Here is an 18432-nt window from a genome sequence, read left to right as displayed (position 1 = left end):
TTCACTTTCCACTGTTTCAGTTACCTGCAGTCAACTGCAGTCCAAAAATATTAAATCTCTGCTGTATACATTACCCACCTGTTACTATATAGGAAAAAACATAGAATATATAGGGTTCAGTAATAGCTGAGGTTTTAGGCATCTGCTGGGGGTGTCTTGGAACATATCACCCTTGGATAAGGGAGGACTACTGTATAATCATTATATAATTAGCATCATGTAGTTTCTGGCAGTAGTCATGAGAAAAATGCTACAAAATATGCTGATTCTTTAACAATTCTATGCTTGTTTCTGATTTATAATTTTCATATTTATATGTTAAAGAATAGAAAAACTACATTCTGTACTGCAGTGTTAAGAGCAAAGAGAATCATATTACAGAACAATTTACAAATCTGCATAAAGACTCAAGAGTTGATATTAGATAATCCTTTATCCTATTAGACAGCTCCCTTGTTCCCTTTTTTAAATATGACATGTGGGTTAAGTCTGTAGGCTGTAGTATCAATATTCCTATGCTATTTTGAATTCTATCATTCAAGTGATTCAGCTGATAAAATATTTCCTTTTCCTACATCTCTATCAAAAACAAGAAAGAAGGAAACCAACCCACTTCAAAGAAAATAGTGCTGGTAAATGAATCTACAAAAATGGGAGGGATGAATCAATTTCTGGTGACTAACTTTAGAAATCTCTAGATTCTAAGAGGTGAATTTGACTTATCTTCTAGTTAGTTGGTTATAGAACTATAATGTTGCAATCTCATATACCTTTCAAATATGTACTCAAGTTTCAAAGCAAATTTCTAAAAATGGATAATACTACTACATACAATATACAGCATTCTCAAACATTTCTAATACAAATCATTTATTTTATGAAACTTATTTGGAAAACATCTGACTGCCTATTTTGTATCCAATACCATGTTAAGAATATGAGACATAGTCCCTGCCCTTAAAATCAGAGTAGTAAGGAAGACAAAAAAAGTGAAAATAATAATTATTCACTGAAATATACAATAATAAAGATAAACACAGACATTATGGAACATAATGGAGTTGGTCATCTCTCCAAAGCACCCATATTCTCCTCTTAGAGAGCCTGATCTGCCCTGCCAACAGTGAAGGGCAATCTAATATATCCATAACCTTGACATACCTGCCTCAGGTGAACCAGAAGAGACACCTGACCAAGTTAAGCCAAATCAAACTACCTCTTCAGGAAATTTATAAAAAGAAAAATAAATCAGTCAATCAGGGGTTGGTACCAGAGATTTAAAATCATACTTAGGACTGGCGGACACTTTCTGTCACGTTCATACTGATAAGGAATTAATGAAGGCCTGAATCAAGAAGGCAGAGAAAAATAGTGATGAGAAACCATGCAGTCAAGAGGATGAAAATTAGTTTCTGTGATGACCAACTATGCTTTCTGTGATTGGGTCCCCCAGAGTCTCCAGTATCCTTAATATAAGTTCCTTTGCCTCCTTTTCACTTGAATTTATCTGATTGAATTTCTGTTCCCTAAGCACCTAGCCAACCCTGGAGAGGGCCTGGAAAGGCTACTGAATGGAGGATGTAATGCCTGAGCTGAGTCTTCTCAAAGTAAGAGGCATCAGCCAGTCAGGGATATTTCAGTAAAAAGGAGACAGCATGTTATGGTGCAATAAAGCAGAGAACAATGAGGAATTTCTAAGAACTTCTGATGGTTGAAGAATATAAGGTTAAGAGAAGAGAGGTAAGGCCAGAGAGGTAAGCAAATCTTGAAAGGCCTTTAATACCATGGTAAGGAATTGGATTCCATCCTCGCCCCCCTCCACTTTCTCCCCTCCCCTCCCCGAGGTTACAAAACTATGTCCCTGGGCCAAATTGTTGAGCTACGTAAGTTTTACACATTTTTAATGCTTCAGGGTGATACAAAGATGAATATGCAACAAAGATTCTATATGATCCCCACAAGGCCTAAAATATTTACTATCAAACCACCTTTAAAGAAAAAGGTGGCCTAACCCTACCCTAAGGAATTGGAAGATTTTATGCAGGTGAACTAGATAATCGGAGGGGCATTTTTGCAACACCACTAATAGTGTGGAGGATAAATTAAGAGAGGGCAATGCAATGCATAAGAAAACCAACATAAGCTACTGCTAAGTTCAAGATAGAGAATGATGATCTAAACTCAAGCAGTGCTAGTCAAAACAAGAGGAATGGACCAGTTATAAAGAAAAATGTTCTTAGGATAAAACCTCAAATCCTTAACACTGTTTCCAGACACCTGCATAGACTGATCACTGCCTCCCACTTCAGTCTTATGCTACTCCTTAATCTCTGGATCTAGTTATGCAGGCTTTTAATCAGCCCCCTCCCTCATGTCATCCATTTCCCACTCATCCATCCGGTTCTTAGTTAACGTGGCTCACTTCTGATAGCCTTCCAACCACTACTCCCCTAACCTGAAATTCAGATCTCTCATTTAGTCACTCATTTAATAAAATATTATTGAGCACATGCAATAGGGTAAAAATTATGCTAGATTCCATTCCAGGGTACAACGACACACAGGGTCTGCCCTCATGTGGCTTCTATTTATGGAGAATACATCTAATCAAAACAGTAAACTGGATCATCTAAGCTAGTCAAGTAGCTCAAAATTATTTAATGCACATATCAATGTGTAAGAGGAAATTATCAAATGTTACCACCCTTTCCTTTTGATACTTGCTTTAAATTTTTTTTACTTTTAAAATAGGTATTATGTACATTTAAATTATTTTCCAAATTTCTGTCAAATTGTGCATTTATGCATAGTTTCTCTTTTGATCTGAACCTCCACACCCAGGTACAACAGAACGGGCCTATTTGCTTATGTATCTTGATAATTATCTGACAAAGTCACTGACTAGATCACCATGATTTGAAAGATTTTGTATGCTAGACTACATTTATTAAATTGATATTTTCCTTCCATGTTTAGAAGCCACATCCCCAAACTGTAAGTGGCTTGAGATCAAAAACCATTCTACTTTGTATCTGTAGTATCACCATACTGTGGCTGGCACATGGTAGATGTTCAGTAAAGTCATGTTTGAGGGACTGTACAACTTCCAATCAATGTTTCTCATCAGCATGAGACAATCACGGTAACAAATTTAGTTCGTATAACTCAATCCAAAAGCAAATAAATTTAACATTTTAGTAACCACGTACAGCCATAGAATGGGTAAACCTTTTGTTCAAAATATTTTTGAAATGTAGAAAATACCTCACAGATTAACTCCTTTCATTACGATCCTTATAAAATCCTAGGAGAGTTGGGACCTTTAAATTGGGACCCTTTGCTAAAGAGGTATCTCTACTCAGATAAGTTTAGGAACCTCTGCATTAAAATCAAACACTTTAACATAAGTCTTCAGTGTGCTTTTACATGCTGATATGCATTCTATTTCCACAAGGACATTTCCAAATTTGCTGAACCTCAGAATCTTTTTTTTTACTAAACGTTAATATTTTTTACTAGGACATTAATATTCTAAGGACTACTATCTTTAAACATGTGCTGAATTCAGTAATATTTGAGAGATAATCACAAAATCATAGTATTTGAGAGATATATCTTACAATATAAGATAAATTCTTATAACATAAAAAGAATACTTTTATGTTAAGCTTAAAGTCTCTTACCTTTCTAGCTGGTGGGCCATGAGCTTTAATCACTCTGCTGCCAGGAATGCCTCAGCTCTTCCCAAGAGCTGTGCTTCTCAAGTTTCCATCTAGTATCTCTAGGGAAAAGGAGAGGTAGAAAAGAGTAAACTCATTACCCTTTGGGATCTAAAGAAATGGCCTCATGCAGTTCAACTCCCTAATAAACATTTTAAAAGGTTTCCTTTATTTTGTATTTTACAAATGCATGTAAATTTTGCCTTCCATTCCATATTTTTGTATAAAAATTAAGGTTCCCCCTAAAATCTTCAATGCTCCAGGAATATGCTTATCCTGTAGCCTCCTGTAACTCCTGGCACATTAACACCTATCAGAGGTATGACAGTTTCAAGGATAGAAGAAGGGCAATGGAAACCTGGTGAAACTAGAAAAATGAACCTTTTTACCACAATAGACTGGGGTGGAAGGGTGAGGAGAGAGGGGGATCATAGATAACAGATGAAATGGCAATGGTGAATCTGAGCATTAAAACTTTTAGAGTGGAGATCAAGTTTTTCTTCTGTCATTGCTGTACCATAAAATCCATGACACCCAGTTTATGTGCTTCTTATTTGGAAAAAGTTTAACGTTTTTTTGTATCTGTATCAGTTAGGATTAGGCTCAGCTGTTAATGACAGAAAATTCAAAATTTAACAATGGCTTAAATGACTCAGAAGTTTATTTCTCTCATACAAACATAGGCAGTCTAGAAGCATGATCATTAGGTACCCACGGTCCTATTTTTTTGCTCTGCCATCCTCAATACATGGCTTTCCCTTTGTGGTTTTAAAGTTACTGCTCAAGTTCTAGCCATCACATCTGCAGATCAGACAGCAAAATGAGAAAAGAAAGATGAGCAATAGCACCCCCTGCCTTTAAGGAAACTTTTCAGAAATCTCATAGGAAACTTTATTTAATACTGGTGAACAATTAGTTGCTTCTGTCACACTCAATTCATTCTAAAATGTAGAACAGCTGGATATCTCATAGAGATGCCTTGGCAGTCTATTGAAGGGAGTTTTCAAAAGCAGAAGCTGCCAGTGGTGAAGAGGCAAGACCAACATTCATAAAGACTTCTCTAAATAGGCAAGGCCAATCTGCAGGTGAGAGGAAGAAGCGAAAAATCTGAAGACCAGAATGACAACGTAAGAACAAAGAAACAACCTAAATTGTAGTTTGGGAGGGTAAACTCACGTAAGCAGTTTACAAAACTCAGAAATGACTGAGCAAAATCATTATGTAAGTAATGGAGTGGCCAACATGAGACTGGGTAAGTATTTGGCAGAAAGCTCAGTTACCAAATGCATCAGGAAAAGGCAGTGATCCCAGGAGCACGATGTTCAATGGGAAAGTAGACTTTCCTTTACCATCATCTCAGGGCTGAGCTCCCACTATCAGGACATATGTGAACTTGAGAGATTTCCCAATTGTGCAGACTGTTGAAAAGAAAGGTTGTACCTTGCCTTGAATAAGATTGGTTGAAACATCCTTAGTATGTTTAAAACTTTGACGTGAATACCACAAACTACAAAGAACCTCATTCCAAAAGAGGCAACAAAATTCTGTTTTATGTACAGGCTGTTCCTTAAGGAAAAAAGGACCCAAGTAAGTTATTTAGCTATACAGATATAAAACGGGGACTACACATGGAACAGCAATTCAGAGGACAAATGACTCTGTGGGATAAGTTAAGGTTCACACCTTCTAGGTAGAAATAAATTTCTGTGAATTGTTTCTTTCAGAGAAATATTTATTTTTTATGTATAGCTTTAGGTTTTACTATTTATACAGAGATTTTCATGTTCTTATTTCAGCAGTTGCTCACAAAAGATCAGGAAATATTAATAACATCCTAAAAAATTATAAGACATACTTCTAGTATTATTGCCATTTCAATCAAAAGTCAGTACAGCTATGTCTTACATATGCAGTGTTAACATAATCATCCAGACTTTGAACATTAAAAATGATTTTTTTGTAACTTGAAAGGCACAGATAAAAGAAACTTCTCCTTTATCACCACTACCCTACCTATTGTACATTTCTTATACAGTCATACATCACTTAATGACAGGAATAAATTCTGAGAAATGTATCATTAAGTGATTTCATCATTGTGTGAACATCTCAGAGTGTACTCAGACAAACCCACATGGGATAGCCTATTGCTCCTATGCCACAATCATGTACAGCATGTTACTGTACTGAATACTGTAGGCAACTGTCACAACATGGTATTTGAGTCTCTAAACATAGAAAAGGTACAGTGAAAATACAGAATAAGCTTGCAGGCCTGGGAGTTGCTGTGAGTGAGTGGGGAATGAATGTGAAGGCCTAGGACACACTGGTATCCCACTGTAGACTTCTAATACTATACGCTTAGGCGACACTAAATTTATTTAAAAAATTTTCTTTCTCCAATAATAAATGAAACTTAGCTTACTATAAGTTACTTTTTTACGTTATAAACTTTTTGATTTTTAAAAACTTTTGACTCCTTTTGTAGTAACACTTAGGTTAAAACACATTGTACAAATGTACAAAAATATTGTCTTTCTTCATATCCTTATTCTATAAGCTTTCTTCCATTTTTTTAAAATTTTTACTTTTTGAACCCCTTTTGTTAGAAACTAAGACACAAATACGCACATTAGCCTAGGCCCACACATGGTCAGGATCATCAGTATCACTGTGTTCCACCTCCACATCTTGTCCCACTTGAAGGTCTTCAGCAGCAATAATACACATGGAGCTGTCATCTCCTGTGACAATAATGCCTTCTTCAGGAATACCTCCTGAAGGACCTGCCGGAGGCTGCTTTGCTTTTTTAGTAAGTAAACTACACTCCAAAACAATGATAAAAAGTAAATACATAAACCAGTAACATAGTCACTTATTATCAAATATTATGTACTATACATAATTATATGTGCTACACTTTTATACAACTAGCAGTGCAGCAGGTTTATATCAGCATCACCACAAACATGTGAGTCATGCATTGCACTGTGATATCATGATGTCCTATATGTGGTTTGTTGTTGACCCCAAATGTTATGCGACATACAACTGTATTTGGATATAACTAACCTGTGGGTAGGATCTCCACTGAAACGTACAAACACTGCTAATGGCAAGTATCCTAGTAAGAGCCAAATACTGTATGCGCCAGGAAACAGGGCCCAAAAGGTAGGCATTAGTGTGAGAAAGGAATTAATCTTCTCGTGGGTTTGGACTCAGAACAGTGTAACAGACTCAAGGGCAATCCTGGGTGGCAGAAAGAAGCTGGCTTCTGTCCTTGTGGGAGGACAGGAGCTAAGCAGGAGAGAGAGACAGTCGTTTCAAGTAGGCAGTGTTGAAACTGGGGTATGTATTACTACAGGTACATTAAGGCTTTCCAGGGGATATTTGAGCAAGACAAGTTTTAAGAAATCAATTTCTGTATCTTCAACTTCCCTTAAAAATCTGCCTACCTTCTCTGAGTTCCCATTCTCTCACTTTTCAAAAGAAACCCATACCTCTCACCCATCCCAAATCTGATCAGAGTGCATTGCCCCAGGTTGGAAAAACTTCCATGGAACAAAACAAATGGATAATTTAAAATAAGAGTGTCTCTAAGTCTCCATTAATCAAGGCACCATTAACCCCCAGGCTTGTGTCTTTCCCTGTCTTATAAATATTTCTGTTAAACACAAAGCATGGCTTTAAGAATGGGGTTCTGCCTTGTGTTTAGGAATGTTCTGAATTCAGATATACTGTATGGTGTGACAGCAGAAACAGTAACAATTTTCATTTAATGACTGCCTCTTTCATTCTTGAAATGTCCAAAAATGGACTATCCTAAGAAGTTCCACAAGAATGAAGAGGAAAACAGTAATAAATTTCAAAAAGCTGGCTCACGCCTGTAATCCTACCACTCTGGGAGGCCGAGGCAGGCGGATTGTTTGAGCTTAGAAGTTCGAGACCAGCCTAAGCAAGAGCGAGATCCCGTCTCTACTAAAAAAAAAATAGAAAGAAATTAGTGGGACAACTAAAAATACATAGAAAAAATTAGCCGGGCATGGTGGCGCATGCCTGTAGTCCCAGCTACTTGGGAGGCTGAGGCAGGAGGATCGCTTGAGCCCAGGAGTTTGAGGTTGCTGTGGGCTAGGCTGACGCCATGGCACTCTAGCCCCAGCGACAGAGTGAGACTGTCTCAAAAAAAAAAAAAAAAAATTTCAAAAAGCTAAATTTATATTTGTTAACAAAGTATGAGAGCAGATCAATAAAATATTAAAATATAAAATATAATGTTTTAAAACATTACAATATGCTGGATTCAAATAAAATTATGTTGGAGAAGTGGAAAGAATATGAAAGTTTAATAAGAAAAAGGAACAGTGAAAATTTCCAACTGTTAAAGACGGGTTAGTTTAAGTTTGTTCTTTAAAACCAATGACAGTATCAAATCACTATAGTATTTAGATACTTATAAAAGAGTGGTGTCACCGTCTGGGGGATGGATACACTTGAAGCCCTCACTGGGGTGGGGGGGTGGGGCAAGGGCAATATATGTAACCTAAACTTTTGTACCCCCATAATATGATGAAATAAAAAAAAAAAGTGGTGTCAGTATCTAGAAGAGCCAGAAATTATACTTTTTTCAACTATTTAAACTTATGAAAAATTTTAGGAATCAACTTAGAAATGTGCAATGGTACACATCTTCTCAAATTTCTTTTCAAGGGTATACACGAGCATAGCAGGCAGAACAGCCCCTCAAAGATGTTCATACCCTAAATCCAAGGAGCCTCTGAATAGGTTACATTACATGGCCAAAGGAACTTTGCAGACGTAAAAGGATTACAGATCCTAAAATAGAGAGAATCCTAGGTTAACAAGGTGGGCCCAATCTAATCAAATAAGTCTTTAAGAGCAGAGAACTTTCTTCATCTGGAGTCAGAGATTAAGCTAGGAAAAAAAAAGACAGGGGATTTAACCTGTCATTATTGGAGGGGGGCCACAGGAATAGCATTTCAGCTTCTGCGAGCAAGGACCAGCCTTTGGCTGATAGCCAGTAAGGAAAGAGGGATGACAGCCCTACAAGTGCAAGGAAATGAATTCAGCCAACAACCTGAATTAACTTGGAAGTGGATTCTTCCCCAGAGACTCCAAAAAGGAACACAGCTCTGCCAACACATTGATTTTGACTTTGTAGGACCCTACCCAAGTGACCCAGCTGAGCCCACCTGGACTTCTGACCTACAAAAACTGTGAGATAATAAATTTGTATTAATTTAAGATGCTAAGTATGTGGTAATGTGTGAGGCAGAAACAGAAATTTAATACAGTGAGCAAAACTTTTTGAGATACCAGAAAGATGGACTTGAGCCCCAAGACTTCAAGAGCAGTAGCACCTTATGACACAGAGGGGGGTTTGTGTGTGTATGTGTTATAATTTCTTTCTTGGTCAAGCACCACAAAATGCAAGAAAGGATCCTAGCGCTCACCTTGGCAATAGCAATATGACCATAATAACAAATCTAAGAAGGAGTTTGAAAACCTGTAGCCATGAGCTAGTAGGACTTCATTCCCCTTTCAAGGTTAAAGTATCTTTGACTTCCTATATTAGGAAAATCTTAAATGTTGTGATTTCACTATGATCCTCTCCAGTAAAAAATAATACACATTTCAGAGTTATCAAAAGGAATAAATGAAAATAATGTATGTAAAATATATAGTGCAGTACATGACAAGTATTAAGTCCATAAATTTCACTGCATTTTCCTTTGACTTTAAATGTACATTTTCCTAATGCTTCATAAATACCTAACCTTATTATCTGCTTTATTTTTAAGGCCAGGAGCTGAGAACTATGTAAATTTAACTTTTAGACAGAAGACTTTTACATTAATCTTTAACCCATGGATTTGATGTTATCCATAAATACATCTGATATGTAACATTCATCAATGTAGGGAAATCAAATTCTTCAGAAATGAGATATAAGCCCAACTTTAATGAGGAAAGCAGCAGTTTTTATTTTTTCCTCACAGCAGACATGACAGATGTCCTTCATGCATAAGAGTATACTAAAGTTTTGATGAAATTTCTCAAGGTTGATGGGACACATAAAGAACATCACAGACTTCTCAAGCCTGTACTATGAGTATGTGAATAGTTATATCAGCTCCAAACCTCAAAAATACTCTAGTAGTCCAATTCTTAAGTAAAATTTCACTTTACAAGTGAGCCTTGATTATTCCCAGACCTCTAATCCCAAGGTAAACAAGTTTTTTTTTTTTTTTTTCATTTCATCTTATTATGGGGGATACAGAATTTCAGGTTACATACGTTGCCCATGTACCGCCTGTCCCCCCAGTTAAAGCTCCAGGCGTGTCCGTTCCCCAGGCAGTGCGCGTTGCACTCATCATGTAGGTATATACCCATCCCCTCCTCACCCCCCATCAGCAGCACCTTCAAGCGTGACCATTCCCCAAACGGTGCATACACCCAAACGGCATACACCTATCCCCTCCCCCCACCCCCCACCTCAGTCTGATATATTGGTATCGTTCCCAGATAGTAAACAAGTTTTTTTTTTTGAGACAAAGTCTCACTCTGTTGTCTGGGCTACCGTGCAGCGGGGTCATCATAGCTCACTGCAATTTCCAACTCCTGGGCTACAGCAATTAGCTATCCTCCTGCCTCAGCCTCCCTAGTAGGACTACAGGCATGTGCCATTATGCCTGGCTAACTTTTGTTATTTTTTGTAGAGACAGGGTCTCACTCTTGCTCAGGCTGGTCTTGAACTCCTAGTCTCAAGCAATTCTCCTGTCTTCCAAAGTGCTAGGCTTACAGGCATGAGCCACCACGTCAGGCCAGGTTCTTATTTTATAGTTTAAAATTATAAAAGAATAACACTAAAAATACATAAATACAAAGAACTTACAGATTAACAGTTATGAATATGAACAGTGCTAGTGCAAGTTTTACTAAATCACTTTAGATGTGGTCATAAAATCTACTATGTGATTATAAGGTCCATAGCATTTTTGCCCAAGGTAGATGTTTAAAATATACTTATCTATCATTGCTTTTTCCCTCACTAGAATTTACTTTTTGTAAAAGTAAAAAGATACTAGAAACAGAAATCCACAGCTCACCAAGAATTACAATAATTCATAGTCATTACCACTATTAAGAGTGTATCAAAAAAAGGTCTCATTACAAAGAGCACAAATAAGATAGACTACTGATTCTGTACAATACCCATTACAACACAGGTAAGGTCACTTTCTCTTTTCAGAGTATATCAAAATTCAAGTAAGTGAAAGTGATATACCCTCAACCCAACATCCACATTTCAGCAATCATTAAAATCTACCTTACAAACAATAAAAGACTTCAGTGACTCTCAACATTGTGGTTGAGATTGACAGTGTAGTTATGAGTTGGATTTCAAAAGAACACTGGAACTGTGGTATTTTAATTTAATCATAATCTGTTCCACAATGGCAAGGACAAACGAAAGGTTTTATCACAATGTTTATAGTGGGACTGTTGGAGTAAAAGATCATTGGAGTTTATGGAAATCATAGTATCACAATTTTATCATATGAAAATAAGGATATGCTATACTGCATGAATTTGATATAGAAAAAGTCTGGGGGAGAAAGGGTACATATGGAATAAAAATATGAAATATTCTTTCAAATGGATTTATGAGAATTCTAAGGTGGTAAATTCCACCACAAATTATAAATTCCTAGGGAAAATCCAACTTTGTTGCTAAAGATACCAAACAGATGGTTGCCGTACTGTCTTCCAGCCAGGAGGGCTACGCTAGATTATTATTATTGCTTCTGCATGAATTTTAACAATAATAATTACTGCACTATATACCGAGTGCATTAAGTTCTTGACACTGTTTTAAGCATTTTATATATATTATATTAATGCTCACAGCAAGGCTATGTAAGTATTCTTCTTCAAACAAGGTTCTGAGCCACAGAGAAGTTATACAATTTGCCCAAGATAACACAGTTAATAAGCGACAGACCCATGACAATCTGGCTCCTCATTACTATCCTAAAACACTGATTACATACCATGTGCCAGAAGATATTGAGGAAACAAAAACTCAGTCAATTTGGTCATAACACACTCTTTATTTGAAGGGTTACCTATATGTAAAGGAATCTGTTGTCATAAATCTTAACTCATAATGACAAATTCATAAGACAGTAATCCTATGAAATCTATAGTTCAGACTTAAAACAATCTAGCAAAGGATACTCAATGTGCAAGCCATATAAAAGTGCATAAAATTTAAGGATTATTGTTACTAGGCTGTTAAAACTTTCAGTAAAGTTTAAGAGAAATAGTGACATGACAGAAAATACAAAATATATAATACTTGCCCCAGCACATAGATCACTTGTAGATAAATAACTACAGTATGATATGGCTAACTAAATAATTATAATACAACTTATTTCCAGTAATAATTCCCAATTAAGTAATCACACTTTCTTAATAACCACAACTCTAAAGTTGGCAAAATTATGGCAAAGCTATTGCATTCATTCTCTGATAATAGTGTAAACTTGCTCAAGTCTTTGGGGAGGCAAAAATTTGGCAACTGTTGAAACATCTGTATCCTTTGATCAGTAATCACATTTGAGATTAGTATTCTACAGAAACAATTCAAAAGAAGAAAACAATATATGCAGAGAGATGTTCAATTCAATGTTAAAATAGGCAAAAACAGAAAACAATTATTTTCCTCTTGGGTATTTAAATTTGAGCAAATTTAATAGTTATCTGGTTAAACCATCAGGTAACCACCAAATATTACAAAGCTCATATAACATGGAAAAATATAATGCTATAAAAGTAAAATAAATAATACTTATTCACAATTCTATAAAAACTATAATGTATATGCACAAACTAGAAGGAACAAAAATAATTGAACAAATCTTTGTTAGTACGGCAAAACTGAAGTTGATTTCTAATTATTACTATTCTAACAAATGTTCTATTTGTTAGTAAAAGAAAATATTCTAGCCCAAACAGTAAAATTAGAAAAACAAAGTTATAAAATTGGAATGACAAATGTTTAGGTTCTGTTAGGCAAACTAAAGAACATTTAGGAGAGATATTTGTAAACTTATAGCCTATGCTACACAGCTACCATATACCACAAAAATAACCAAAGTCTATATGGTATTTTGCCAATTACAATTATTCCCACCCCATCTTTCCCTACGAATCTTGTTGAGAATCTCTTGTGGTAATAAGCCACTATTACTGTTGAGAGCATTTTCTTATTCCTTGGATATTAAGGCAAAAAAATAGTTTAGAACCACTATCTTTGTTAAGATAGAGAAAGCAGACATGGGTGAATAGGCCTAGCTCCCAAAACACTGTATTTATGCCTCTTCTTGTTGAAAAAAAGTTTTTAATCACTTTACTACCATTGCCAAAATGCCAAGAAAGAAAAATAAACATCATTAAACATACTTTAAAGTGAAAATCAATACACCAGTTTCAAGACTGTCAACAAGAATGAGAAGACATACATAATAAATATATATTTATTTATGATGATATATTTAGAATCTAAAATAACATGTTGAAAATAATTACAATTATTGATGGTCTTAAAGATTTACAAATTTCCTCAATTTTCTTTTTTTTTTTTGAGACAAAGTCTCACTCGATTGCTTGGCAAACGCCCAGGGCTCAAGTGATCCTCCTGCCTCAACCTCTCAAGCAGCTGGGACTACAGGCACGTGCTACCATGCAGTAATTTTTCTATTTTTTTGTAAAGATGGGTTCTCACTATGTTGCTCAGGCTGGTCTCCAATTCCTGGCCTCAAGCGATCCTCCCACCTTAGCCTCGTGGGGTGCTAGGATTTCTGGCGTGAGCCAATGCTCCTGGCCCAAATTTCCTCAATTTTCTATGAAACTATACCATACTGTAACTTTTTGGCCTTGAGAAACATAACAAAGGAAATAAAATGTTTTGCAGGGTTTTCCCTTAGATATAAATAGATGACTGCTATCCTACTACCTAAATATTAAAAATTACATAATGAGAACGTGCAGCATTTTAGACAAGTTTTTAGCCTCGAGAAATAGGCATGAATATAAGATAGACACAGATACTAAATTGAACTACTGACTATAACAATACAAAGTATGTTGTTTTTAGGATAAATTTTAGTTATAACAAATACTATACGTATTTGTTTTTATAAGGATCAGCTGAATATCAATTATTGTTATTCACTGGGTTTTAAACAAGGAGTTTCTGGTGAAAATTTGGTTTTAAATAAGGGTGACTTCAACTACTTTATCTTCTCTAATGACATTTCAATAGTAACAAAGGGAAACAAATGCCAGCTTATAGACATATTTCATACTGGAAGGAAGACCTTGAAGACAAAATGAGTGGAAATAACATGCACGGTGAGACTGTTTACCTGATAAAACAATTCATCAGCAAAGGACATATGTATCATTAAAACCCAAGTTTTCCAAAATGTAAAAATTTTGGTAGAAAAAAATTACACAATTTCTTGAAATAGTTAATGCTAGCTATAGGTAGTAAATATTTGATGTACAGTGTATCATTTTTAAATGATATTCACAAGGCTTCCAAATCCTGAATATGAACCAAAAGCACCCCCCACTTATTTGTTAAAAAGCTGACATAACCATTTACACTATTAGTTTAAAAATAAGAAACAAATACTCCAAATAAAAAAGCAAATGCAGGAACTTCTGGATTATGTATTTCATAGATAATAATACAGTGCCCCAAATATGAAATAAACATTCTAATAAGGAATTTCCAAGAAATGCAATCAGATCTCCAAATTATGTACCTTAAATACACACACAAGTCCCTAAAAGCTCCATACTTATTGACAATCATAATACAAAACACCCAAGTTATAGATTACCACAATATTATATTTTAAATTTATAAAACTTAATGGCAATAACATCCTCTCAAAGCAAGATTAAATACATTTTAGGAAGGCAGTATACACATCACTGCAAATTTGGAAGATTCAAATTATTTTACAAAGACTACAACTCTTAACTATTACTCAATTACTGATGACCTTAAAGATCTTAAGATTAAGAATCTTAAGATTCTTAATTCTTGACCTGCAGAAGAGTATATTTTACAAGGATGTTCCTACAGTTTTGAAAAAAGTGTTTACAGTGGATTCCTCAAGTGAGTGAAACAAATTTAAATTCAAGATAAAATTGCTACTGTGTTTGCATTTTTAAGGCACTTAATCTTGTAGGGTTGACTTTTAAAAATAAAGTCATACCTTCATAATTTTGGTACAATATACCAAGGCTATATGACTATTTAAACATTACGGTCTAGAAACGCAATTACTGACAATGGCAATGTCAGTGGTTATATATTTCTTCAAACAGGCCTAAAAGTATGATCAGAGGAAGTCAGTTTTTGTTCTGATTTCAAATATATACATTAAATGTATGCATTGTGACCAGACTCATAATTTAAAACCCCTAAGAAATTGTAACTTTCACATTATAATTCAGGGATTAGTCAATAGGCCTAAAGTCCATCAAGAGTAAGCTCTTCTACTCCACCATATTCACAGTAGTTTTGCTCTTGCTTCACCAGTTTTAAGACTCCCCATTAAAGAAAGACAATTTTATACTAACTAGGGGCATAAAAATAGTCCCCAGCTCCTCCTCTCTCTCCCTCTCTCCCTATCTTCGGTTCAACGAACGAGCGTAAGAAAACACACACACACGCACACACACACACATACAAACACTCTCTCCCGCCCCCCGCACCCGCGCTCATATCGGCTTTAGTCCCTAGGGCATTGATAAAAAGCAAATTATTTCCCTACAGAAGGTCTGCTGTCCTCCCAGGGAGGTAAAAAAAATAGGGGAAAATACCGGAATCAATCTGCACGCACACCTCAGCCCCGCCCCACGAGGAAAAAGTGGGGGGTGGCGGGAATATGAGGGTGGCAGAAAGGACAGAATGGGCCGAGACTTCCAGCTCCCAGCTTCTCCATACCATTCGTTCCATCAGGTTCCTTCCACACAAGCCAGGGACCCTGACCCTATTTTCAGGCGCGCCTCCCGATTCTCCTCCCCGCCACCATCACAAACACATGGTCCTCAACCGCTTGAGTCCTGGGTGGGGACACCAGAGTGGGCCCTCTCTCTACCCAATCCAAGGGCTGGGGTAGGGGGAAAGGTCTCCCCGCGCACACCGCAGACTCGATGTGCGCCCCAGGGACCTCTGAACTGACCCGAGAAGGGAAAGATAATTCGGAGGGAGGGGTCTAAGAAGAGCCGTTATTCCTTTTTTCCTCTTCCTTAGGAAAGCGCGCGAGAGGGAGGGGCCGGAACAACGAACGCTAGTTACCTAACGGTCCGGCCCAGCCGGTCAGGCTGCAGAAGCCGAGGGCTGCTGAGGTGGCAGCACAGCCACAGTCGCCCCGAGGGCTAGGGACCGCGGCAGGATCGCCCGAGGTGATGGGAAGCGGGGGGTGGGGACTATGGTGACCGACGTCGCCATGTTAGCGCCTTCTTTCTCTGTATCCCTACAGTCTCCAGTACTGCGGCCCTCTGCCCATTACTACACTCACCTTTCCAGGTCACTAGTTCATGATCCTTCTGGTTGCCTGGGAGCCCTGAGCACAGCCGTGTTTACAAACTACCCCTGGAGGAAAGGGCTGAACCGCACTTTAAAGGCCACGGGCTCCCACAGGCTTCCGTCCTCTCTCGCGAGAGCGGACTGACAACCCTTCTCCCCGCCCCACTCCCGGCATCCCCCCCATTCTTCTCGCGCCCCTCCCCTCCACGCACACGCCCCTTCTTGCCTTCCTTCAGAGGGAGCGCCTCCGGGTCAGGTGATTCCGTCAGGCCTAAGGAAGGAGACGGGTTTTCAAGAGGCGGTGATAGAGGGGGCGGGAACCCAAGAACACTCGTTCGCTGATGATTGGGCAAAGAGCCCGAAGGGCGGGAAGCGGTTCTGGATGGGGCGGGACCAGAAGGCTGAAGGAGAGTTGGCTCTGTAACCCGGGAGCTGCAGAAGGCTGTGATTGGCAGCCGGCTGGAGGACGGTGCAGGTGCTGGGTAGCGGGAGGAGATGGCTGTGTGAGGGGAGGAAAAGTGAGCTCCGGAAAGGCTGCTAGTGGCTGGAGGGAAAGAAGGATGAGTCCTCCGACCCCAGCCTCAGGAGCCCGGCATCTCCGTTGCCGTCAATTCTCAGCCTTGAGTAGGGAGGTGGGCAAAGTGTAGGATGTATGCCCACACTCCGGCTACCCGGAAGCCTGAGAGGTGAGCTTGGGTTAAAGTGAGGTTTGGGAGAGGCGGAGTTTGCTGGTAATTAACCACCCCCTCTTCCCCAAAAACCGCTACACGTCTAAAGAGGGAAAGCGAGATAAAGTCAGTTTTGAAAAAAGAAAAAGCCTATTCTCTGAATAGATTTTGTTCTCATTTTACTAAGCTATAACTGGAACTGATTCTTCGGGCTTCTTTTACCCAGAGGCTAGTACAGTGTATGACATTAGCATATAATCGTGTTTGAAGAAACTTACCAAAAGGAAATACAGTCTCTTCTGCTGTATCATCATAATTTAAAACAGTGCAACGACTTGTTTCCAAGAGAAAATCCTCCATATTACTGTGTATTCTATTTATCAATTTTCCTTTGCTTATTCTTAGATAAAAATCATTCATTCATTCATTCATGCATTTATGTAGACAGGGTTCTTGCTCTGTCGCCGGCTAGAGTGCAGTGGCGTCATCATAGCTCACTGCAACCTCAAACTCTTAGGCTCAAGCGATCCTCCTGCCTTAGCATCCCGAGTACTTGGGACTACAGGTGCACGCCACCACGCATGGCTAATTTTTCTATTTTTTGTAGAGATGGGGTCTCGCTTTTGCTCAGGCTGGTCTCGAGCTCCTGGCCCCAAGCAATCCTCTCTCCTTAGCCTCCCAAAGTGCTGGGCGTAAGCCAACACGCCCAGCCAAAAATATGTTAATTTTAATAGAGATAATCTGAGCCGGTATAAAACTTCAGCAATCTGGTATTAACATTTTAGGAACAAAGGACACCAAATTAGAATATGACACAGCAACGGCATTCTTCACACAATACTGTCCTACTGCTTAGTAGGTCATTGCAGTGCCAAAACAATGTCTGTCAAGTCTGAAAGTAGCTTTTAAAAAAGGGGGGACAAGAAGAAAGATCGTTAGGTTAATTTAAAATGACGACAAAAGGGGCCATTTTTATAGCTCTGCTATTGACACAGGTACATTATCCAAAACACAGTACAGTACTGAAAATATTTCATCTTAATGTTGCTTTATGATTCTCTATACAACTTAAACATTCCAGTGTTAACTATAGAGATACTGGTTGTTCAATAAGTAGACAGGCCCAAGTTGAAAAGTATGATCAGGGAGACATCTGAAAATTTGCATTAATTATTAAAAAAAAAAAAGAGAGTGCCTTATGTTTTTCCATTTACTAAATGTTGATTTCTGGTTTGTTACAAAATTGTGAATTAGTTTACATATTAACATAAAATGCACTCTATATTACACTCTATGGTGTTGGAAGGTTGTGGGGGATAGTATTTGAGAGTTAATGAAACTGCATGCAGTTCAATAATGATACCTGGCATAAAGGTGAAATTGTAATGCCATTGGACCTTTTAACAGA

The 18432-nt window shown here is 37.7% G+C and overlaps 1 protein-coding gene across 2 annotated transcripts in view; it reads right to left on the bottom strand.

Moving 5' to 3' along the window:
* The window catches only part of ATF2 (activating transcription factor 2), an 84367-nt gene extending 67896 nt beyond the window's left edge, over positions 1-16471 (bottom strand). For both annotated transcript variants that reach the window (XM_069470633.1, XM_069470639.1), the window contains exons 1-2: positions 16349-16471; positions 3684-3781 (exon numbers count right to left, since the gene is read on the bottom strand). The gene's annotated coding sequence lies outside the window, so the exon portion shown is untranslated. The remainder of the gene's footprint in view (positions 1-3683; positions 3782-16348) is intronic.
* Between the last annotated feature and the right edge of the window lie 1961 nt (positions 16472-18432).

Source organism: Eulemur rufifrons, chromosome 1, assembly GCF_041146395.1.
Source record: "Eulemur rufifrons isolate Redbay chromosome 1, OSU_ERuf_1, whole genome shotgun sequence".
NCBI lineage: Eukaryota > Metazoa > Chordata > Mammalia > Primates > Lemuridae > Eulemur > Eulemur rufifrons.
The sequence above is the reverse complement of the archived record's forward strand: the minus strand, read 5'-3'. Positions and strand labels throughout refer to the sequence as shown.